A 25,021-nucleotide genomic window follows, 5' to 3' on the forward strand; every position below is an offset into this window, starting at 1 on the left:
AGAATAAAGAAAAGAAACAAAACAAAAACTTGATTAACTGAAAGAAGACAGGAGAAACAGAAATGAGGTCTACTCAGAGCCAATATCAATAAATATATTGACTATAAATGAGCTAAACAGTAATTGAATGACAGGGATTGTCACATTAGATTAAAATGCAGGACAACTGTAGTTATTTCCTCAATTAAAAATATATGTAAGAATGTAGCCACTTTATTCATAATTGCCAGCACTGGAAACACCCAAATGGGCACTATATTCCACAAATGCAGAATTGATATTCTTTTCAAATGTTCAAGTAACACGTGTTCAGGTAATACATGTGAATTGCAGCTAAAGCTTATTTAATCATTTTATCAGTCTGGTGAGATAGATTGTGGAACCCTCGTTTTCATAAGTCAGAAAGTGTGGCTTGGAGGAAGATCGGCCTTGTTCAAGATGGCAGTCATGACAAGAAGTGGGACATCTCTCACCGTGAAGGTAAACAGTGAACATCTGTTCAACTTTAAAATCCAGGTTCTTTTTACTTAAGAACTTAAGAGTGAGTGAGTTTGAATGCTGGATCCAGAAGCCAGTGTTCTCCTGAATCCCAGTCCAGAGCTAGAAATCTATATCTTCTTACATTCTAACAGAAATTAATATTTAAAAAAAACGTTTGTTCACCATTGTCAATCCAATCAGTGGGATATTTGCCTTGTTGGTCAACTGTGTAATGAAACCCTTCCCTAAAGGAATGCCTTGCCTTTTAAATCTTCCCATTATTTTAAGTTTATGCTTACTAAAGAGGAAGACAGGACAAGGAGACAGCCAAGGACGTTTTAATTGAATCAGGTGGGACGTGCTTCTAATCAGGCCTTTAGTGTTACAGCTTCTGGAAAGGGCTTTGAGTCTCTTAATATTAAATCTCGCCAAATCAGCATTTCAGTTTGGTACTCATGAGTGTGTAGAGAGTCATTGATAACTAACTAGCTTCCCTGTGGGGAATAGCTGAAGCCTCTGGAAGATAAATTTTAAATTAGACTGAGGAAGTGTGAGATCTCAATATAAAATAATGTGAACAGAAGGAGTTATTGATTGGTGGTCTAGAAAACTAGGATATCTTAAAAACTTGTTTATCCCAGTTCGCCTTTTGAGTAGGTAATGTACTTTTGTTGATTGCTTCCCCTAAATCTATTTCCCCTTTTCTCCTCCTAGCAGGGCCTCGATTTCTGTTAAGGCATCTGGGTGGCTCTGCAGAAGCTGGCTCCATCTACCCTTGAGATTTGGACAGTCAGCACAGCACATCCATCCTCCTGGCCATCACGCTTATTTTGCACTGGGCATGTGACCTAAGCAGGTCCAATCTGAGTAAACTCTAGTTCATGTGGTATGCAGATGTGATTTGGTTAATAGAAGAAGTGGCTGTCAATCCTGTACTCTGACCCTACGCTTAAAAAGGGTTCGCACTATGATAGATACGTAGTCGGAGTAAAGGGGGGACCAGGGCCTTTCCATCAGGGCTGCTGTGAGGATTGAATGGGATCTCATCTATAAAGTACCCTGTGGGAAGTCTGGAATAAAATATATAATGTTTTAAGGATTTTTTTGAATTATTAAGGATAAACTACCTTAGACAAACTTAAGCAAAAAACAAATATAGTAGAATGACACTAAGGAATCTCAGAAAATTGAAGGGAATATTTTAGATATTTAAACAACTCTGGAGACTTTGAACACTAGAATCATAATTTCAGTGCCCCAGGACTCTCCTTGTATCTCCTTGCTGCTGGTCCGTGATTGTATTTTTTTTCTGTAGGTGATAGGAAAGCAGGTTACTAGTAGCCTCCTGGTCACTACCAGTCCCCACCTCTGTGACCTAAAAAGTCCCTGGAACTCCAAATAGAAAACTCCCGGGGAAAGATGCTGGCAGCTTGGGTCATACGTGCCCTCTCTGAACCAATGGCTGTGGTCTGGGATTGGAGAACCTGGTAGGTCAGACGAGGGCCACAAGTGCTCCACCTGGCACTCCTTTGGTAGGCATGGAGGTATGTAAGTGGCAAGCCCACCCAGAGTCATGTTTGCATTGCAGGAAGAATATATTCCCCCAAATGACACTGAATAGTAAAACAAGTGTCTGTAGTTATTCAGCATTATTTTTCTCTTTATCTCCCTAATGGGAGTTGGGGTGCAGAAGGAATTAAGTGTGAATGTTTTTGTTCAGTTACTATGTGATAAGTAACTTTTGCATTTATTAGCCCATTATACCTCATTTAATCGTTGCCACAGTATAAGAGGTAGATAATATTGCCATTTCAACCAGAAACAAGCTCAGGCTGAGAAACATGCCCAGGTCCACAGAACATACAAGTGTTAGAGGCAAGAGCAGAAGCTGGGTCCACTTGTCTCCAAAGCACACCGTGCTCCTCAGAATGAAGTAAGCCACATTCAGCTGGTCAACACACCGTTCCCCCTGCCTCCTCCAGTCACTCCCACCGTCTCTCCCCTGTAATGAGGCTTGGAACTCAAAACCTAGGTTTTTCCAGACCTTTAAGAACATTCTATCTCATCCATTAGACAAAGGATGTGTTCCCCATGTTATAAACAGAAGTACTTGTGTGTTGACCTAAAACTGGAGAACACATTTCTGAACACAGCTTTTTACTTAAAGTAGTAAAAAAATTATAGCAAGAACTGATGGCCTGTATTTGAATCCCACTACTTACTAACTAGGCAGTGTATTCTGTGCCTTGATTTATTCATCTGTACACTGAGGCTATTAATAGAACCTGCCTGATAGGATTTGTTGTGAGGATTAAATGAGTTAATAAAGTGCTTAGAACAGAGTTTAGTACACAGCAGATAATATGTCAGTGTTAGCTCTCCCTTAGGAGTATTATTGTTATTCATCATTAATGGCTCTGCTAGTTAACACCAGGACAGGCAGACATTTTGCTTAAGGAATCTTCACTTTACTACTGGGGTTCACGTCAGGGATATATGCACTTAGCTCTCAAAGGAGTAAACCCATCTTACTGCAAAGCAGAAAAAAACTACTTATGATCCAGGGAGTACAGTTCTAAGAGGCATACAGTCTCCCTGCCTGCCAGGTTCTGTTCACACATCTACAATTAACATTTTCCCCATTTATCCCCTTATCATACCTGTGTACTAGCATTGGATCTGAAAGTCACTTGTAATTGATAAGTCTCAAGATTTTGCCTCTACATCGGTGGCCACACTGGGACCTGTACCTCCGTATGTTGTTAAACTGTTTAGTGATTGCCGGTCTGTTTAGCCATCTGTCTTTGTAGTTTTACAATATATTTGCTATACAGTTAAGTGCTTTGTCCATGTTAACATATTACAACAAAAACTTCTCCCATGTCTATGTGACTAAACATTTTATGCAACAGAAGAGAATTTGGGCTTTTCAAATTGTATCTGGATCAAAAGACAAAAGTCAGAAATGCAGCATAGGGAATATTGTCAGTAGTACTGTAATATCTTTGTATGTTGACAGATGGTAACTACACTTACAGAGAGCACTTAGTAGTGTAGGTAACTGTTGAATCACTGTTACACACTTGAAACCACTGTAATACTGTAAATCAACTGTATTTCAATTTAAAAAAATGGAAATCAGACTACAGAATCACAGTGAATACTTGTAGCCTTTGATTTTAAAAAACTCATATGATGGATAACAGTATTTTGTAATATAGTTTGGCTCAAATACCTGCATATTGCACAGTGTGTTCTTCCCTGTGTTACCAGTATCCTTGTGTGTGAAATGGAATTTTCATTACATGCTGCGATTAAAACAATATTTGGATAGAGTTGATGCTGTTCTTGATCTGAGATCCAGCTTAACAACTGCATTCTGGCATTTTTCCTCTCCTCTGCCTTGTCATATGCATGCACGTTCTTTCATGGTTCTTAGTTTCCGGGTGCGTCTGTCACACACTCAGAATGGGGGCTCTCCCCTTTATACTTCACGGAGCTGTGAGTATCCTCCCATTTTAGTACCTACCACATTGTACTATCGTTGCAGATGATCTCTCTACTCCTCTAGTAGAATATCAAAACCTTGAAGATAAGGATATTCCTATTTATCTTAGGCATTGTGTTGAATGCTAAAAATACAAAAAGTAATAGGCATTCAGCAAATATTTGAATGAGTCATCATTTCATATATTAAGAAAGAGATGATTAGTGAAGTAAAATGACTGACTTAGTGGCAGAACTGGGACTCCTGCGTCTGTGTTTTCCCCCGTCGCCCAGTCTCGGTGTTCCCATCATAGTAGGTGTTCGTTGACATGGACAGTAAGGTTCTACACAGACATGATTATGTAATGACTTCAGAAGTGGAACAAAAGCCAACCTGTGCTAAATACACAATTTTCAATTGCAGAGTCTGGTCTTTAAATTTTTTTCTTTGAGAGTTACCAGAAAGACGCATACAGTGGTCAAATGTCTGGAAGATCTTTATTGAGGAATTGCTATTTCTGAATTACAAAACTAAATTTGAATCAACTTGACTTTTTAAGTCACTTATTGTGACTAACGTTGGTCTGTTAATTGTGTGTTAATATAGAATTAGTTCAATCAAGCCTTCTGACATATCAAATCCTTGCCAGGGAGTCCCATGGAAGGTAAAGTGGGACTGGAATGTTTCACTTAACAAATGAAGGCCCTTCAATAAGGGCCAACTGTGTGTCAGGCACTGTGCTAGGCTGGAGTAAAAAAGATGCATAAAAAGAACCTTGCCTTAGGGGAGCTGTTAAATCAGCTTCTGTCCCTAAATTAAACTACTACACAACATAGTAAATTCTGTTACAGAGGTATGTATACCTAATCTAACAACAAAGGAGCTGGGGATGGAGGGGTCTGGTCAATAATAATAGTAATAACAGCTATGTAGTCATTGCGTACCACGCCAGGGACTATTCGAAGCAATTTATATGTATTCTTAAATATTTGCCTAAGTTTTTGGAAGTTTTCCTTGTCTTGGGCCCCTTCAATATATTAAAGGACTTTTATCTCCAAATTTAGAACCTTTGACCTTTTTTGTTTTATGACTTGGACTCCCTTATTTGGTTAGAGGGATTTTGATTACAACCACCTGGCAGCTTTAGATCTGGCTTGAGAAAGGTTATTCACATCGCTATTCAGTTTCCGCCCTACTTTTTCCCTGACTTCTTAGGCAGGCAGAGGTGCTTTCTGGGCCTTCTCCCAGGACTCCTCTGTGCTAAAGGCTGAATAGAGGGAAAATGTACAAATCAGGAAGACACACTGAACCTCCCTAATGGAGAACTGAAAGATGAAGAAGAGAGGAGAGTGGAAATTAACAACTGTGTTTCGAAGGTTGGGTGTGGGGTAAGTTGGTGAGTGAGAGACCCTTGAATAACTTGTAACTGGTGAGGAGAAGATAACAAGTGTGGATCATAAGTTTTAATTCCTTTTGGTACCATGGAGCAATGTAAGTGAAGGCTGCGATTACTCTTTTTCTACCATTGGTTGCTGGAACATCTTTAAATGCCTTTCTGCCCAGGACTAAGGCCCTTTGATGGCTGGGCTTATTCAAGTTACACATACCATGTGTCTCCACTTCAGCTGGCTTTTTATCCTTGGTTAACAGTTTTTCTCTCTGCAAGTAACTGGTAAGTGAGAAATTACCACATTCTTTTTAAGAGTTTTTCTGAAAGAAACATTTTAGAGAAGAAGAGTGGGCCTAAGAAATAACACCAGCCTTTAAATACTCACCATCAAACAATAAACAGCTGGTCAAATTTATATGAAACACTTGTTTTTTACACTATTGTCTAGGACTTGGATATCTTTATTGCCTCTGTGGATGCAGCTACAATGCACATCTTTAACAGCAGTCACAGAAGCTCTTAATTTCTCAGCACCTCTAGTGGGTACCCCGGCAGATCTTAGGCAAAGGGGGGAGGGTAGGAGCTGAAAGAGGCTAATGTGAAAGCACCCTGTCAACTTACAGAGGGTGGTATTTTATACAAAGTTTGGCATACAGCTGACATTCAGTAAAAATGTGTTGAATGAAAACAGAATAAAAGCAGATATCTTTTATTCATATCAGAAATCTCTTTTCTTTCCTGATCCTCCCACCACCACTGCAGATACACACACACACACACACACACACACACACACACACACAGGCATGCGCGCCCACACACACACACAAAAACCTTTCTGTTACAACTTGGGACATTAGCCAAAGAGTTGCCCAAATCACCCATAACTAGTGATTTTCCTATGTATATGTTGCCACATTGTGGACCACCATTCTGTAAGTTAGAGTAGTGTTTTTGTTAGTAATAGAAACCCAGCTATAGTGGCTTAAATGTACAAGGCCATTCTCTCATGTAAAAGAAATTCAGAGATTGAAATCCAGGTTGGTTTAAAGGACCCATGGAGTCTTCGTGGACCTAGCTAGGCTCCTTCTATCTTTGCTGCTGGTGACTTTCATCCTTAATCAGCTGAGAAAGCTCTTTTCCCGAATTCTGCTGCTATCTGGAATGCAGAAATAACACTGGTGCTCCAAAAATCAACATGTTCCCAAAGTTCCGAAACACAGAGTAAACTAATCCTGAACCTGTTCTGTTTCTGCTGTCTACATAATCTTTAACAACAACACTAACAATGAAGGGAATGAGTATTCTGGAAGTATCCTAGTAGTGTTTCAAAGTAGTTTCTTCTTCCTAGACAGGAGAATGGGTCATTTGGTCTCTCTGGCTGTAAGTTCTAGAAGGAAGAAGCAAGTCAAAGGGAGCTGCTTACAGGCCTCCTCCTATGAGTGTCCTCCCCTTGGAGCCGCCCAGGTTGTGTATGTACCTCTCATGAGTAAGAGAATCTTCCATGCCAGTGGAAAACCTGTGCCATTAATATGGCTTCATAAACCACTCCCTTTCTTGGGTTCACAGGGTCTCCCCTCCTGCAGAAAAGTACCATTAGAGATTGAGAAAACGAGACCTTTCAAATCACAGGAGCTGTGGGACTGAACAGCCTTGACCAGGGTAAGAGTGGAGGGAATAAGAGTTCCCTGTGGCATGGATTAACACCATGCCCGTCATAGTTTATGTTATCTAACTTCAGTCCTTGCACTAGCCTCTGGAATAGAGTAGGATCCCCATTTCATATGTAAGGGAACTAAAGTTTAGAGGGTTTGTGTCACTTGCCCAAATGTCATCCTTGTATCAAGGGATGGAACTAGGAATGGAATGCAAAACTGTCCAGCTTCAAAGCCTTTTATTTTATTTTTTCTACCTTTCTGGCCGCAACAGATGTCAGACTATGTTCAGGAAGTCTCCTGGGTCCTTCGTGAGACTTTACTAATAGTCATATGAAAAGGTACCTCCCCGAGGGATTGGTGTTTGGAGTTCTGGTTCATTGAGCAAACATGTTCTCAGCCTCAGCCATGACCGTAAGCTGTGCTGGGCACCAGAAGGGGACATGAAAGAATCAAATAATAACCCTCTTCTCAAGAAGCTCCCAGTGTAGCAAGTTATGATACATACAAATACTGCTGGGCAGAATGAAGTTATAAGTTCTATATATATAGAACATATATATTATGGTGATGAAAGTACCATTCTATACATATGTGTTGAAAGGGACTCAGTTAATTTATCTACCTAGATTCTCTTGGTTCTGTCTGCCCTCCAGTCCCTAGTAGGCTCCCTCAGTGGCCAGTTTTAGCTGCTGCTGCTTTCACCTCATTTCCTAACACTGCTGGCTGCTGAGGCCTCTCTCTAGGTGAGGGCTGGGCTCTGGTGTGGTCTGGGTTGTGCCCACTGTGGAGAGAGTCACAGCAGCTCTAATCTCCACCTGATCAGTCCCAGGAAGGCTCTAGCTCCTCCTGCCTCTTCCAGATTCAGGTACAGGGTGTGTTCTTCCCCAGTGATGTGGGGAGGTGGGGTAGTTGATACCTCTGACCCATGCCTTCAGAAGCAGGGGAAGGGAAGACAGAAGCAGAGAAATAGCTTGCTGTCTGCCTTTCTCCCCCACCCACCCTCATCCCTCACATATGCTTTTCTTAGGTATAGGAATTCTATATAGTCTATCCTGAAACATTCTGAATGTTCTTGCAGTTGGCTATGTTTTCTTGTTGAGCTGTAGCCGGTTTGTTAATGCACAGCCATCTATTTGCTTTCCTTCCTACCCTGCCTCACCAGTTTTCCCCCCCTCCCCTCAATACCAGATAAAACTGGAAAGTTTTGCCCCAGCCTCTGTTTTCTAGGCAACCTGGGCAGGGTAGTATTCAGAAATTAATCTTTCCCACCCAGATCTTTGCCCGGTTTTCCCTGTTTTGTATCTTGTTATTTTTCACTTAACAGTGTAATAATAGGTGATATTTGAATGCTTAGTGTTGGCTGCTTATTCTAAGTCCTTATGATTAATGTGCACCACAGCCCTATGAGATCAAATAAACCATGGAGATAGTTCTGTATTAGAATGTACAGAGCAATTGCATTTGTTTTATTTTTTAAAGAAATGATTATCACTTCATTAAAACAATACACGCTCATTATAAACCAAAAAATGCTGAAATATTCGAAGAAGAAAGCAAAATTTCACCCCAGATCTCATCATCTGAGAATAACCATTAGGCAAATAACATTCTATGCAGTTCTCACGAATCTCAGATTTCACAACAATGGTATATAGTATTGTGTAAGTATGAATACCTTTGTTATTTCCATAATTTACTGGCATTTAAGACGTTTCTCCGCCAACCCCAAAACTTTATCCAGATAATACCTTGTGTCAAATGCATCTGTTTTGCAGATGAAAGTCTCTGGGCCAAAGCAAAAGGTGTTTGTTTAACAGCAAGATGATCTGCCCTGATACGATTCTTCTGAGAATGGGAGCACAAAAGGGGACAGAGACACAAGTTTCACATCCTAGAGTTTTAGTGAACAAAAGAAGCCATAGGCCACACAGCTGAATAGAGGTACATTCTGGTTATTCCATTACCTTCTAGATTTAAATTTTGCTGCACAAGTCATGGCTCAAAAGTAGCAGAGGCACTGATTTATCATTAAGTTCATATACACTACAAACCAAACCAGTTGAAAGACAGCTGAGTCCTATTTTGAAGGCAGGAGTGACTAAGTTTTCTAGTACAGTGAGTGCCAGGGATTAAGAGAATCAGCTGAAGACCAACAGGGATCCTGAGTTTTCCTAGCCCTGGGTTGATTTGAACCTGACTTTGAAGATGATTTTCCGGGGTCTGACGCTGAAAATAAAAATGTATACAATTTCTTTTTTCTTTTTTTTAAATTTGTTCTCATACTAATGTAGTTTTTTATATAGGTATGCAGTCATAGTCATTGAAATACCAGCTTCTATTAGAGCCCATTGTTTCTTAACTTGCTATATACAAATAGTGAAATTCTTGCTTAACATTATGCTTTGTTCCAATTTTTATTAAAGTATTTTCTTATTCTGTGAGTACCTATATAGCAATTTGTGTGCATTTATTTTAGAATGTAGCATGCTTTTTAATGCTCACTACCACATTTCAGTGACTTCTGAGCAAACATGATATAGCTATAGGATCAATTTCTAGTAGAATTTCTTGGTCAAAGAGAATGTACATTTAAATTTTGATAGACATTGTCAAATTACCTTTGAAAGAGTTATGAGAAATAAAGGAGGACTGACTGGGTTTTCTTTTTCCAAATATACTTTTTTAAGGTCATTTTTGTGTGTGTGACTTAATTGATATTCATTTTTATTGCTGAATATTATTCTCTTGTGTAGATATGTAACCGTTTGGTTACATATTCAACTTTTTTTTTTTTGAGAGGGCATCTCTCATATTTATTGAGCAAATGGTTGTTAACAACAATAAAATTCTATATAGGGGAGTCAATGCTCAATGCACAATCACTAATCCACCCCAAGCCTAATTTTCATCAGTCTCCAATCTTCTGAAGCATAATGAACAAGTTCTTATATGGAGAACAAATTGTTACATAGTGAGTAAGTTGCATGGTGAACAGTACAAGGGCAGTCATCACAGAAACTTTCGGTTTTGATCACGCATTATGAACTATAAACAGTCAGGTCAAATATGAATATTCGTTTGATTTTTATACTTGATTTATATGTGGATGCCACATTTCTCTCTTTATTATTATTATTTTTAATAAAATGCTGAAGTGGTAGGTAGATGCAAGATAAAGGTAGAAAACATAGTTTAGTGTTATAAGAGAGCAAATGTAGATGATCAGGTGTTTGCCTGTAGACTAAGTGTTAATCCAAGCTAGACAAGGGCAATAAAACATCCACGGATGCAGAAGATTTCTCTCAAAACAGGGGGGATGAGGTTCTAAGCCTCACCTCTGTTGATCCCCAATTTCTCACCTGATGGCCCCCCTGCGACTGTGCCTGTCTTAGGTTGTTCCTCCCTTGAGGAATCTTACCCGTCTCTGGCTAACCAGTCATCTTCCGGGGCCATACAGGGAAATGTAAAGTTGGTAAGTGAGAGAGAAGTAAGGTCATTTTTTTACCTAGACTAATAAGCATAAACTTCTTGCTTTGAGAATTTGAGGTGACAGAATTTTTCTGAATATCTTCTGTGATTAGCAAGCCTGTTATGGAGCAGATGGGAATTAATCATATTAATGAGGTTGACCAAGACAAACCAGCAATGCAGCTGCTTTTATACTATTTCTGTTTTATGGACTTTCTGGTTGAAGAAAGAGGTCTTGCCATTCTTAGCAAGGAAGCACCTGAGCAAATGTCAACATATCAATGCAGCCAATAAGTGCTGTGAGTAATGGGGGAAAAATGACAATATTAAGAACTGAAGTATTTTAGGATATTTTCTAAAGGAGGTGAAACTTTAAACTTCAGGCTAGGGGCCTTCGCCTCCTTGATCTTGCCTAGGCTTCCTTAGCTGTAACTGTTCTCCTCAAGTCCAGTCACGCTTAGTATGCCGTGAGGAGGGATCGTGAGATGGCCCATTGGAGTTTCTCCTACAGCTGTATTTTCACCGTACTCTCACCCCCAACTATATTTCTGTTCACCATCAAGACTGAAGAAGACTTTTTAAAATCCTAACCCCTATTTGTTAGTAGCAGGATAAATTGCCCCCCCTCCTCTCTTTGTGCACACTCACAGTACTTACACACTATTGGAGATCTGATCTCCTGCACTAGCCTGTGGTTTACACATATGTAAGAATTCTGTTTGGTGTATTTTATGTATCTAACAGCTAATGTTACAACATTTGTGCACCAGCTCTGTAGGGACTCAATAAATGTTTGAATTTAATTGAATTTGTATTAGGAGTTGTATTACAGCTTTTATATCACTTTATAGTTTATAAAACATTTTTATATTCATGGGCTCATTTGATCTTGAATTCAGCTCTGAGAGCTGCACATGAGAAAATCAAAGCCAGACAAACTGACTGGTGTGAAGTCACATGGCAGTTAATGACTGAACATTCATGCAGCACTTTGCCAGTTTAGTGGCTAAACATTCACTAAACTGTGACGTCTAGGTAGAGGAGGGTAGATGCGTGGAGGACTTGTCATTCCTGGCTGAGCCATCACGGGACCTGTGTCTGGGAACAAGAGAAAGGGACGTCTTTCTTGATAGCTTATTCTTGGATGGTGGCTCTTGGCTCTCCACGGCTTTATCCCGTCAGCCTGGACGGTGGTGGCATTCCTTAGCGGGGGTGGGGGGTGGTGGGGGGGAAGGGTGATGAGAAGTCATTAGTTTGCTTGCCTCACCCGGATTCCATTCCTACCTCCCAGATTTTTCCCGTTTCCTCCCAGCTCTTCAGTAACAATCAATCCCAGTCAGTGGCGCTGCTTCGCTTTTTGGATCAAGGAATATGCCGCCTTTCCTGTCTTCCCTTAGGGTTTTGGACAGGAGCCCTTTAATTGCTGTTGACTAAAGAATGGGAGGCCAGACCCTGCATACCAGGAATACCAGTGGCTTTGTTAGCCAGGGAGGGCACTGCATTAGCACTGCCCTCTAAATCCCAGAGCAGGTGGAGGAAATCTAATTAGCACTTAGTAAGCCAAGGCCCCTTGGGAAATTCTGATAAAGGTCAGTGCAAAAGGAGAAGGAATACTGATAGACTTCATTCTCCTACTGGGAACTTTCTGAAAAGGACTGGCAATCAGATGAGCTGGATTCTACTCCTTGCCCTGTTAGTGGCTTTTGGGCCACTGGAATGTTCCTCACTTATCTGAGGTTTCATTTTTCTTGTCTGTTGTCTTGCCAATGGGTTTAAGCCCTGGGCAAGTTCACTATGGATTCAATGTGACCAAAGAAATGACAGTAGAACATTCTTGGGGTGAAAGGGTTATCCCCAACTTTATTTCCACGGTGGCAGGTCAATCATTAAAATCCTGTTCACTCAGAGCAAGTCTGCACGCAGCAAGCTGGTCTCTGCCTCTGGGCCTCTCTACCAGCACACCAGTCCTCTGACCCTCTGTCCTCAGCGCTGCCACCACTCCAGCCTCTGCTCTGCTCTCCTGCAGCCTTGCAGCCCTGACACCATGTTGCGGAGAACACTGGGAGGAGCTCTTTATATAGAGTCAATAGCAACATACTGCCCACACGTGTGTAGTGAGCTAGCCAACCAGGGCCAGGTGAGAATCCTGGCCACAGAAACCTTCAATTTTATCTACATCTGTGTCTCTACTCTTTTGCTAAATTCCCTATCCCAAACAAATATTTGTTTTGTAAGAGTGGAAGGGACCGCACACCAACAAGTCCCTGTCACCAGTTTTTTCCCCAATATTCACATATCCAAATCTCACTCTGTATCTATCTCAGGAGATACAATGGACACATAGTAAATACGTATAGTTTGGAAAAAGTCTCCCAGGAATGTTTGATAATATACTTGGGTTTATGCTCTTTAGAGAACTTAGCCACATACAGCAAACTCAAGGCTAGCAGCTTTTCCTCTACACATAATAGTTGCTCAGTAATATTGGAAGGGGCTTTTCCTGGGCTGTCAAGTGAGGAGCTAGAAGCAGAACTCCAATTGGGAGAAGCAACAGAAAGAAGCACATTATGAAGCACACAAACACTAGCATTTCACAAAATGGGCTTGAGAGCTATTAGTGAGTGGTAAGTCAGTGGTAGTGAGTGGTGAGCAGCATTTTAAAAATGAAATAGAATAAAGAGTAGCAAGCATTGAATCCAGTAAGGGTATCTCATGAAACTTTAAGTTAAATTTATGGGTACCATGATGCAATTTTAATAGAATTTCTTGTTGGATCAGGGTTAAAAGCCATCAATCTAGACAGGGATCTGTATTGGAGTAAATAAAGGTCCTGGGGGGAAGGGTCATCCAGAAAGGATGTGGAAAAGACATTAGAAATGTGGATTGTAGTATTCACCCAAGCTGTTTCAGCAATCATTTTCTCCTGAACTTCATGTTTGTATTCTTTCTCATTGCCGTGAATATCCTGTGCCTGACTTTACCCCTGCATCTATTTGGTAAGACTTAAATGCCCCTGCCCTCAGACCTGCTGATTCTGGGATAGAGTGTGTGCTTATAAATACGTGTTAAATGGTTGAGAACTGTCCCTCAGATCTCCATGTACTTCCTTTGGGCTCTTACACCTACCTCTCCACTCAAACTTCTGTTTATAGCTTTTTTAAAAAATTTCATCTGGAGAACAGACACTTTTTATGCATCTGTGTCGTCTCAGTGCATAACATAGTGTCTAGCACGTAATAGGTGCGTCATAAATGTTGGAATGAATAAGTATTTTTAAAAGAGGTACGTAATAGATGATTCAATAAGATACTTACTGAATACTTATATACCAGGTATGTGGTAGGTGCTGGGATAGATACAAATATGTGTAAGAGAGTACTATCTTCCCTTGAGGATCTTTGATATTAAGAATTTGAAGCATAAGCACATAGAATTGCTGACAAAACCATTAGTGTTAGTGTCTAGCTATATGGTTGCTATGCGTGTAGTGTGTAACTTCCCATTTCAGTGTTTGAATATTGGTCACCGAAACCAGACAGGAAGCATGTCTCTCCAGCCACTTATTTTCTCAAGAATTAAGTGAGAAGCCTTGTTTCTGACATGGTGATCTAGCAGTTCCAAAGCAGGTTAATTTGAGGAGGTAAATGGAGCCTTATCCTTTTCACATGAATTACTAAATTGTTTAAATCTCCCATCATGATAATGGACTTGTCAGTTTCTACTTGCAATGATAGTCATTATTGCTTAATATATTTTGAGGCCCTATTTTAGATTATGTATCTTCCTGGACCTTTGAGCCTCTTGTCTTTGTAAGGTGACCTTTCACCTTGATATCTCTTTGCTTGATAGCCATGTAGGTAGAGCAGCATTCTTGTGAATAATATATATGCCTTTTATAATTTTTTCTGTCCTTTGACTTTAAACCTACCTGTGCTCTTATACTTTAGGTTTATCTTTTAAGAATAATATGTAGCTGGATTGTATTTTGTTTAGTCTGAAAATCTGTCTTTTAACTGAGGAATTTAAGTAATTTGTGTTTACTATGGTTAATACCAAGTGAGCTGATCTTTATCTTTTAATGGTGAACTTAACTAACATATTTATTGTGACTATGGAAATATTTAGGTCTATTTCAACCATCTAGTGTTGTGCCTTCTGTGTATTCTTTTGGACTGAGTGTTTTTCTTTCCTTTTTCTCACTTTATTTTTACTCCTGTACTAATTTGGAGGTTATACTCTGCTTTGTTAGAATTTCTCCTAGATTTCCTATTATGCATGCTTATTAAACATTTGAAATGTAATGGGTAATATATTCACATGGTTTCAATAGCAAATATTTCAAAAGTATACTGTGAAGAGTCTTCCTTCTGTCCTTCTGCCCCATCTGCTTTATTCCAGTCTCCCAGTGCATCTGTCTATAATATATATTAGTTTACATGTTCCAATGCAGACCATAAGCATAGATACAAATACAAAGATACTCTGTTTAACTGTTTGTAGCTTTATAAACCAGATAAGCTTTTTAAATCCAGCTCATTTGTTTCATTGCATGCAAATGGTACCACAAAGCACAACTTTCTCTATATTTAGCTTTTTTCACTTAATAATTTATCTTGATCTCTTTCCATATTGATACATGAACAGTTTCTTTCTCCACTCCGTTTTTTCTTAAACAGCCACATGGTGTTCCATCAATTGATGGAACCATAACTAAATATGGCTTTATATTGTTTTCGAACTTACTCTTAAATAAATCTGCAAAATGTACATATGGCATTGTGCACATGTATGAGTTTGTCTCTGGGATAAATTTCTAAAAAGGAATTGCTTGGTTAAAGGATATACATTATTATAATTTTGATAATGTAGTTTTGCCATATTACCTTGCAGAGTTTATAACTATTTACATTCCTACCAGCAATATATGAAATATGAAAACAACTGTTTTCCCACATTCTTGCCCACATAGTTATCAAACTTCTGGATCTTTAGCAGTCTAATGGGTGGAGAATAGTATTTCAGTGTAGTTTTAATTTGCATTCCTTTTCTAAGTCAGCATTAATCATCTTTTAACATATTTAAAAATATTTGTGTTTATTGGAACAATCTATTCATACACTTTGCTCCTTTTTCTACAGGGTTGCTGGTCTTACTGATTTGTAGGAGCTCTTCATTTAAGAGATCAGTCTGTTATAATAGGAATTGCAAATTTTATCACAATTTTTATAACTAATAAACCCAGTTTATTATTGGTTTTCTTACTTTGCCTGTAGGGGTGTATGTGCTTGTGCACTTGTTTGTTTGTGTTGCCATGCAGGATTGTAGATTTTTGTATAGTCACTCTAATGATCTTTTCTTTTTTGTGGCTTCTACACATCATGTAATAGATTTTCCCACTAAGAAGTTATTAAAGAAACATACTACTTTTTATTCTATTACTCTTACAGTTTCATTTTATGTTACATTTAAATCTCTGATTTATTTGGAATTTATCCTGATCTGTGCTTAGAGAGATAGATGCAACATTGCCACAGTGTCACTTAAATCTCAAATACCATCTCAAATCTTTTCCCCACTATTTGAGATGCCACCTCTAACCTAAGTATTTAATGTATTAGTACTCCTGGACTTAACATATTATTAAATTCAAATGATCTGTCTATGGCAACACACTTTGTTTTAATTAATGAGAATTTATATTATGTTTTTATCGTTTGTTGCCTACGTCTCCCCCTATTGCTATTCTTGTTTATTTTTCTCTATGAACCTTACAGTTACCTTTGCTATTAAAAATTTTGGTATTTTTACTGAGTTCAGATTAGTTATAAATCCCCTTAGGAAGAACCAAGCTCTTTATTAGCACAAATATTTTAATTTGGCCTGAAGTAATATTTGTATGACTGCTCGGTACAGAAGATAGTAGGGCTGTGTCATACGGCTGTGCTCCCTCTGCAGACTCCAAGTCACAATCTTTTCTGGGCCTCTTCCAGGTTCTGGTATCTTCTGTTGTTCTTTGGCTTGTGGCTCTATTATTCCAGTCTCTGCCTCCACGGTCACACTGTCTCCTCCTCTCCTGGGTCTTCTCTCTGTCTGTGTCTGTTCTCCCTCTGTCTCTCCTTTGAAAAGATACATGTAATTGCATTTAGGGCCCACTGGGATTATCCAGGATAAATGCCTCCTCTCAAGATCCTTAACTTAATCACATCGTTTGCCATCCAAGATAATATTCACAGGGTCTGCAAATTAGAATGTGGACATCTTTTGTGGGGGGAGCCACCATTCAACACACTACACCCTCCTTCTGAATTATGTAAGAATTATAGAATACTTAAACTCAGATCCATTCTCCCAATTTATGCCATTGTCCAACATTTTAGTTATTTCTAGCCACCCAAATGAAGTGGTACTCTTGTTTTACACTGTCAGTGTTCATATTTCCCACATATTTATCAATGTCTTTGCTCATCTTTGTTACCCCTTGTCAGGCCTTCCATCTGGGATCATTTTTCTTCCTTAAGTAGATCCTTTAGAATTGCCTTTAGTGAGGGTTTTTGACATTTTACCAGTTTTTGTCTGAAAATAACTTTATTTCTGCTTTTGTTGTTGAAAGAGTTTCATTGGCTACAGACTTGTGCATTGACAATTAATATTTTTATGATTTTAATTTTTAGAGCAGTTTTAGGTTCACTGAAAAATTGAAGGGAAGGTAGATTTACCATATGCCCACTGCCCCTACACATGCCATTGCCTCCCCCATCATCAGTATCCTCCACCAGAGTGGTACATTTGTTAAACCTGATGAACATACATTGACATATCATAACCACCCAAAGATTGTGATCATTTAAGGTGTAAGCATATTGATTTGATACATCATTTGCAATATGATGGTCATAGTAGTGCTAACACACACCTCTATAGTGTCACATAATTATCATTTCTTCTAGTGTTGGTAATAGTTCATATCTTTTTCATTCTGAATATTTCATTTTCTGAATATACCACAGTTTATCCATTCACCTACTAAAGGACATCTTTGTTTGCTTCCATGTTTTGGCAATTATGAATAAAGCTGCTATAAATATCAGTGTGCAAAGTTTTATGTGGACATAAGTTTTCAGCTCCTTTGGGTAATACCAAGGAATGCAATTGCTGGGTTATATACTAAAAGTATATTTAGTTTCATAAGAAACCAACAAACTGTTTTCCAAAAGAGCTGTACCACTTTGCATTCCCACCAGCAATGAATGAAAGCCCCTGTTAGCACCACCACCTCACCAGCACTGAGTGTTGTCAGTGTTTTGGATTTTGGCCATCGTAGTAGGTATGTAGTGGTATCTGGTTGTTTTAATTTGTGTTTCTCTGATGATATATAATATGGATCATCTTTTCATATGCTTATTTTTCATTCATCTCTCTTCTTTGTTGAGGTATCTATTAAGGTCTTTAGCCCATTTTTTTATGTGTTGTTAATTTTCTTGTTGAGTTTTAAGAGTTCTTTGTATATTTTGGATAATCGTCCTTTATCAAATGTGTATTTTGAAAATATTTTCTCCCAGTCTGTGGCTTGTCTTCTTATTCTCTTAACAGTTATTTTTTCTTAGCACATTGAAAATGTTATTCTATGGTCTTCTAGATCTTTCAGTTGCTGTTGAGAAGTCACCTGATATCTAAAGCCTATCTTTTGAAGGTGATCTCTCTGCTTTTCTTTTAATATCTTCTTTTTTTGTGCCTTTGGTGTTGTTAAATAACTACACTTAATTACAATGTGTCATTTTATTTTCTATTTATCTTGTTTGACATTTGTTGAGCTTCCTGGATCTAAGGTTTGGTGTTCTAGAAATGATTCTAGAAAAATTCTCAGCCATTAGCTGTTTGAATAATGCCTTTCTCCATCTTCTCTAATCTCATTCTTGAACTTCAATTAAAAAATTAGATGTATGTTAGACCCTCTTACTCTATCATTCGTGTCTCTTAAACTCACATGTTTTTATATCTTTATTTCTTGGTCACATTCTATGGAATTCTGTGGGATTGCTCTTCCTGTTCACTGACTATTTAACTGTACCTAATCTGTTTAACCTAGACACTGACTTCTTAATTTCAATTATAATTTTCATTTCTGGAAGTTCTGTTTGATTTGTTTTCAAATGCACTTGTTTCTTTTTATAGTCTCTTGTTAATTTTCTCAAGCCTCTCTTTTAAATATTAAAATATAATAATCAACCACAGATATTTTATATTCTGTCTTTAATTCCAGTGTCTGAAATTTGAGGATCTGATTTTCCTGTCTGTTTTTCCTGGCTGTGGCTTATTTCTGGGTGTCTGTTTCTGGTTTTGTTTTTAGAATCTAACTTTCTTTAGGACTTTATCTGTGGAAATTATCTGAGGCCTGGGATAAGCTTTTATTCTGCCAGAAAGGATGAGGAATTTCTTCTGTCAAGAACCTGACAACATTACCAACTGGACTTAGATCTTCACATGAGGTTGCATGGATTTGGTCAGCCTACACTAGAGCCTGCTTTTGATTATGGATTCTTAAGTGCGACATTTCTCCTTCTCTCCTGTGGTCACTTTCAGCAAGTGCTATAAACTTACTTACAGTTTACATCTATACTGAAGATTTAGTCATTGGTATCCCAAGTTTATAAAGGGGTTTCATCTAAGACTGTCTACCCAGGGTGGGCCCTAAACTTTATCTTCTGTTATCCAAACCTCAGTTATCTCAGTGGTCATTGGTGTTTGTTACATAGCCACAGAGCAAAAGCTGACTTTAGTGTTCTTTCTTTCCAGGATTTCTGCTGCCATTTAATTTTAATTTATTGTGGCAAAATATATATAACATAAAATTTACCATTTAAATCATCTTTAAGTATACAATCAAGTGGCATTAGGTGTATTCATATGGTTGTGTAACCATCACCACCATCCACCTCAAGAACTTTTCATCTTCCCAAACTGAAATTCTATATCCATTTAACAGTAACTCCCCATTGCCCTCTACACAGCCCCTGGCAACCACCATTCTGATTTTGGTCTCTCTGATTTTTGGCTACTCAAGTGCCTCAAATAACTGGAATCGAATGCTTTTATGTCTAGTTTATTTCACTTAGAATAGTATCTTCAAAGTTCATCCATGTCATAGCAGACCTCAGAAATTCCTTTCCAAGGCCGAGTAATATTCCACTGTATGTATGAACAACATTTTGTTTATCCTTTCATTACTGATCGGTAATAGACGAAGTTTCCATCTGCTTTTCACTTAATTTTTGTTCAATGCAGATTATTTACTTCGACAGCTCAACATGATGCATTTTAAAAATTTTAGAAATGTTTTATTGAACTTTTTTTAACTGTTTTCTTTGGGAGGGTCATTCAAAGTATCAGATCACCTACTGCTGGAAATCAATCTGACACCTTCTGTATGAAGACCAGAAGACAACTGCAGAGATTACATTTTTACATTCTTTTGGGGCATTAGAAAGGGAGGGTTCTGAGATATACAACAATTAATAAATAGTTTTATGTTTTACTTCTTTCTTTGTGGTCTGTTAGGTAATTTTTTCCCCTTATCTATGAGAAAACGTTTAGACTGTCATAGGACAACTCATATCTGTCTTGCAGGTTTGGCCACCTTTGCATGTTGCTGACCTGTCCTCCACACACCCCTGCACACACCAGTATCCAGTACTAGCATTGGAAACTCATACACAGATATCAAAATTGTAGACTGCTTAAGCTGAAAGGGTCTGATTCTTACCCTTCCATCCTCCACCACTGTGTCTGAAAGATGAGTAGGCCAAAGTGAAGTGATTGACTCTGGGTCATAGAAAGAGGCTGTGACAGCTAAAACATCAGTTGCCTCACTTCTATCCTAGTACACCTTGTACTTCTATGCCCTTTCTCTCTTTGGGGAGACTTTCTGTGTTCTGTTAATGAGTTCTGAGCTTGGTCTTTTGACAAGTTGCTATGGATACTGATGAAGACAATCTGACACTGATACATGGATCAAAATAAAGGCAAAAAAACTCGTCTAACTTACTGTTGGAAGACCACTTAGAATTGGCCTTCCATAGTTTACTCCACTCCTGTCTCCCCTATTCATGGAGTCTTTTTAGATAATAGACCTGGGAGAATTCTTCCTATCGTTTGGTCAGTCCCAAATTGCCTACAGGGACATTTTGGGATCCTCTGCCTGAGAGCATTGATGTTCTTTATAGATGAGGAAACTGAAACCTAGAAGATGCAAATGATTTCCCCCATGTCATGTAAAGTATCCACCGTGAAGCCAGAGCTGTACCCAAGTCACCTGTTCTGGTGGAAGATTTTCATCACACTGATGCATTTACTTCGCTCCTGCTCAACTAAGATTGTACTCTGCTTTAAAGATCGTGAAATGTCCTAAGGACTGCTTGCCCTTGAGAATAAGCCAGAACCTGAAGGGTTAATAAAAATTGAACAGTGAAGTGAGAGTCCTTTTCTCCTCTCATCAACTGAGGAACTGCTGGGCTGTTTGACTTGCACTGCATGTGTTCCATTATGGTGTAATGATGTAATTACCAGTAATGCTGCTGCTGTTAGAGTAGTGGTGGAGAGGCAGCATTAAGGAAGAGACTGGCCCCAGTTCTCTCCTAAGAGCCATTTCAGCCCACTTCAGTCTATTATATTGAAGATGCTGGACGGCGAATGGCTTCAGCGGAGGAAAAGGTCAGATTTAAAAGCTTTTCTGGGCATGGTATTTATTGTTGCTTTTTTGACCTTCAGAAAAGTCCCCCGTGTGTTTGTCCTTGATTCTTGCCTTTTCCATTAATGCTTGAAAGCTGTATTGCTGGCTAGGCCAGGTCTTTGGCAAAAATGGTTTCCTACATGGTGTTATTTGAGAAGGCGTAGCCCCCTGTCCAGATTACCAGTCCTATTGCCTTTCTTACCACCACTGTAGTGTCAAAAGTCTTTTTGACTCTTGAATATTTTAGTTTTTAGCATTTCTGTATTAAAATATATATACACTCTTAAAAATATGCTTAAAGCTGAACAACTTGTGAGATAATACTTTAAAATACAGAAAATTAGGATTAGGACCTAGTGCCTTGGGCAGATCCCTGAACCTTTCTGTGCTCCTCCTTCAAACCAGCTTGCCTGGCACCTGATGATTATGAGGAGGTGACTATGGTAAACCTTTCCAAAAGTTTACCTTTTTGGGGGGATAGCCATTATTCTTTCAGTAATGTCAAGCGTGCTGGACTCAAGGCACGGAGCTGCTGTGTACCGTGAGACATACAAAATGGGAACATGTCAGGGCCTAGTGTCAGGGAACTTTACCTATTTCTTAATTTGATGAACACAAAGGAAAACAATGGTTTTGTAGAAAAGTGGCTTGGACACAGGTTATAGGAAGGCACTAGCAAGTTTCATTTGCTTCAGTGGTTCTCAGAGTACTGTCAGTAACATCAGCATTACATAAGAACCTATTGGAAATGTAGATTCTCAGGCACCAAGACAGACCTACTGAATCATAAGTTATAGGAGTGGGAGCCTACAATCTCTGTTGTATCAAGCCCTACGGATGCATACTGAAGTTTGAGAACCACTGGCTTGTTTTATGATTTAGTACTGCAAGTGATTTAATAGTGTAAAATCCCTTGTTTATCTAGAGCTGCAGTGTCCAATACAGTAGCTGCTAGCCACAGGTGACTAAATAAGTTTAATTAATTAGTTAATTAATTTAAACTAAGTAAAATTAAAAGTTCAGACTTCTCAACAGAAACTTTACAAGCCAGAAGGGAGTGGCATGAAATACTTAATTTACTGAAACAGAAGGACCTCCAACCAAAAATCCTTGAGCCAGCAAGATTATCATTTAAATTTGAAGCAGGGATTAAACAGATAAACAAAGTTCCAGATAAACAAAAGTTTAAGGAATTCACCACGACTAAGCCAGCCTTACAGGATATGTTAAAGCAATGACTGTAGATGGAAATGTTCCTAAGGCTAAATGGCTTTCCCCAGTGAAAATAAACCCACAGTAATGGCAGTAGACCAATTAATTGCCAAGTAAGTACAAAATTAAAACAGAACAAAAGAAGCAAGATAAACTATACACAAAATCAGTCAAGGGATACATAAAAAGTGCAGATTATGACACCTAATACATAAAGTGTCATAAAGGAGGAAGAAGAAGAGAGAAAAAAAAGTACCCTTAGGTTGTGTTTGAAATAGAGCAATCAGCAACGTAATATAGACTGTTATATAGTAAGGAAGCTATCCATGAACCTATGGTAACCACAAAACTAATGCCTACAATAGATAAACAGAAAAATTAAAGAGAAATCTAATCACAACACTAAAGAAAACCATCAAATAACAAGAGTATAAGAGAGGATGAAACAGGAGCTATAAAAACCAGACAATTAATAAAATGGCGATAAATACATATCTATCAATAATTGCCTTGAATGTAAATGGACTAAATGCACCAATCAAAAGACATAAGGTGGCAGAATGAATAAAGAAACAGACCCATATATGCTGCCTACAAGAAACTCATTTCAGACCCAAAGACATATACAGAGTAAAAGTGAATGGATAGAAAAAGATATTTCATGAAAATAATAGGGAGAAAAAAGCAGAAGTAGGAGTGCTTATATCAGACAAAATGGATTTCAAAACAAAGAAAGTAACAAGAGACAAAGAAGGGCATTACATAATGATAAAGGGGTCAGTCCAATGAGAGGGTATAACCATCACAGATATCTATGTACCCAACATAGGGACACCTAAATATGTAAAACAAATATTAACGGAATTAAAGGGGGAAATAGATTGCAGCTCATTCATTTTAGGAGACTTTAACACACCACTTATATCAATAGATTAACCAGACAGAAAATAAATAAGGAAACAGAGGCACTGAAAAATACATTAGATCAAAATTAAAACAGAACAAAAGAACACCAATCAAAAGACATGGAGTGTACTTAATATCTACAGAACACTCCACTGAAAAGCAGCAGGATATACATTTTTCTCAAGAGTACATGGACCATTCTCCAGAATAGATGACATACTAGGCCACAAAAAGAACCTCAATAAATTAAAAAAGATTAATATTGTATCAAACTGCTTCTCAGACCACAGTGGTATGAAACTAAAAATAAATTACACCAAGAAAACAAAAATGCCTACAAAGACGTGGAAGCTAAACAACATCTTCTAAATAATTAATGGATCAATGAACAAATTAAACAGAACAATATTGTATCAAGCAATACATGGAGACAAATGAAAACAAAAATTCAGCAGCCCAATATCTGTGGGATACCATGAAAGAAATTCTAAGAAGGAAATACATAGCAATATAGGTCTCCCTGAAGACACAAGAACAATCCCCAAAAAACAGTCTACAATCAAAGAAACTAGAAGAAAAACAAATGTATCCTAAAATTAGTAGAAGGAGGGGCATAATAAAGATAAGAGCAGAAATAGAGAAGAATAAAACAATAGAAAAAAATCAATGAAACCAGGAGCTGGCTCTTTGAGAAAATAAACAAAATAGATAAACCCCTATCTAGACTTATCAAAAAAAAGAAAAAGAGAGTACACACATAAACAAAATCAAAAACAAAGAAGGAATAATCACAATGGATAACATAGAAATACAAAGAATTATTAGAGAATATTATGAAAAATTATTTGCCAGTAAATTGGACAACCTAGAAGAAATGGACAATTTCCCAGAAAAACACAACCTTCCAAGATTGACCCAGGAAGAATCAGAAAAACTGAGAACAATTATCACCAATGAAATTGGTAATATAAAAACTCCCAAAAAAGGAAAAGTCCAGGTACAGATGGCTTCACAGCCGAGTTCTACCAAATATTTAAAGAAGAGCTAATACTCATCCTTCTTAAAGTATTCTAAAAAGTAGAAGAGGAGGGGATACTTCCAAACTCATTCTCTGATGCCAGCATCACTCTAATACCAAAACTAGACAAAGACAGCACAAAAAAGGATATTACAGACCAATATCCCTGATGAACAGAGATGCAAAAATCCTCAACAGAATAGTAGCAAACCAAGTTCAAATATACATAAAAAAGATCATCCATCATGACCAAGTGGGATTTATTCCAGAAATGCAAGGATGGTACAATATTCATAAATCATATATCATACATCACATACCAAAAAAAAGGATAAAAACCACATGGTCATCTCAGTAGATGCTGAAAAGGCATTTGGCAAAATTCAACCTGCATTCATGATATTGCAACGAAATGGGTATAGAGGGTATATACCTCTATACCTCGACATAATAAAGGTCATATACAACAAACCCACAGTCAACATCATAGTTAATCATGAGAAGCTGAAAGCTTTTCTGCTAAGATCAGAAACAAAACAAGATGTCCATTCTCACCACTCTTATTTAACATAGTACTGGAGGTCCTAGCCACAGCAATCAGACAAGACAAAGAGATAAAAGGCATCCTATTGGTACAGAAGAAGTTAAACTCGTTATTTGCAGATAACGTGATGAT

The 25,021-nt window shown here is 38.2% G+C and overlaps 2 protein-coding genes across 7 annotated transcripts in view; both read left to right on the forward strand.

Annotated features, from left to right (window-relative positions):
* NARS2 (asparaginyl-tRNA synthetase 2, mitochondrial) overlaps nucleotides 1-3,811 on the forward strand; it is a 193,663-nt gene extending 189,852 nt beyond the window's left edge. For 5 of the 6 annotated variants that reach the window (XR_012122532.1, XR_012122530.1, XR_012122535.1 and 2 more), the window contains 2 exons: nucleotides 361-480; nucleotides 1,195-3,811. The gene's annotated coding sequence lies outside the window, so the exon portion shown is untranslated. The remainder of the gene's footprint in view (nucleotides 1-360; nucleotides 481-1,194) is intronic. The other variant, XR_012122531.1, reaches the window with a different exon arrangement.
* GAB2 (GRB2 associated binding protein 2) overlaps nucleotides 1-25,021 on the forward strand; it is a 180,052-nt gene that overhangs the window by 36,938 nt on the left and 118,093 nt on the right. The window lies entirely within an intron of this gene.

This window comes from Manis javanica, chromosome 11 (assembly GCF_040802235.1).
Source record: "Manis javanica isolate MJ-LG chromosome 11, MJ_LKY, whole genome shotgun sequence".
NCBI classification, from domain to species: Eukaryota; Metazoa; Chordata; class Mammalia; order Pholidota; family Manidae; genus Manis; species Manis javanica.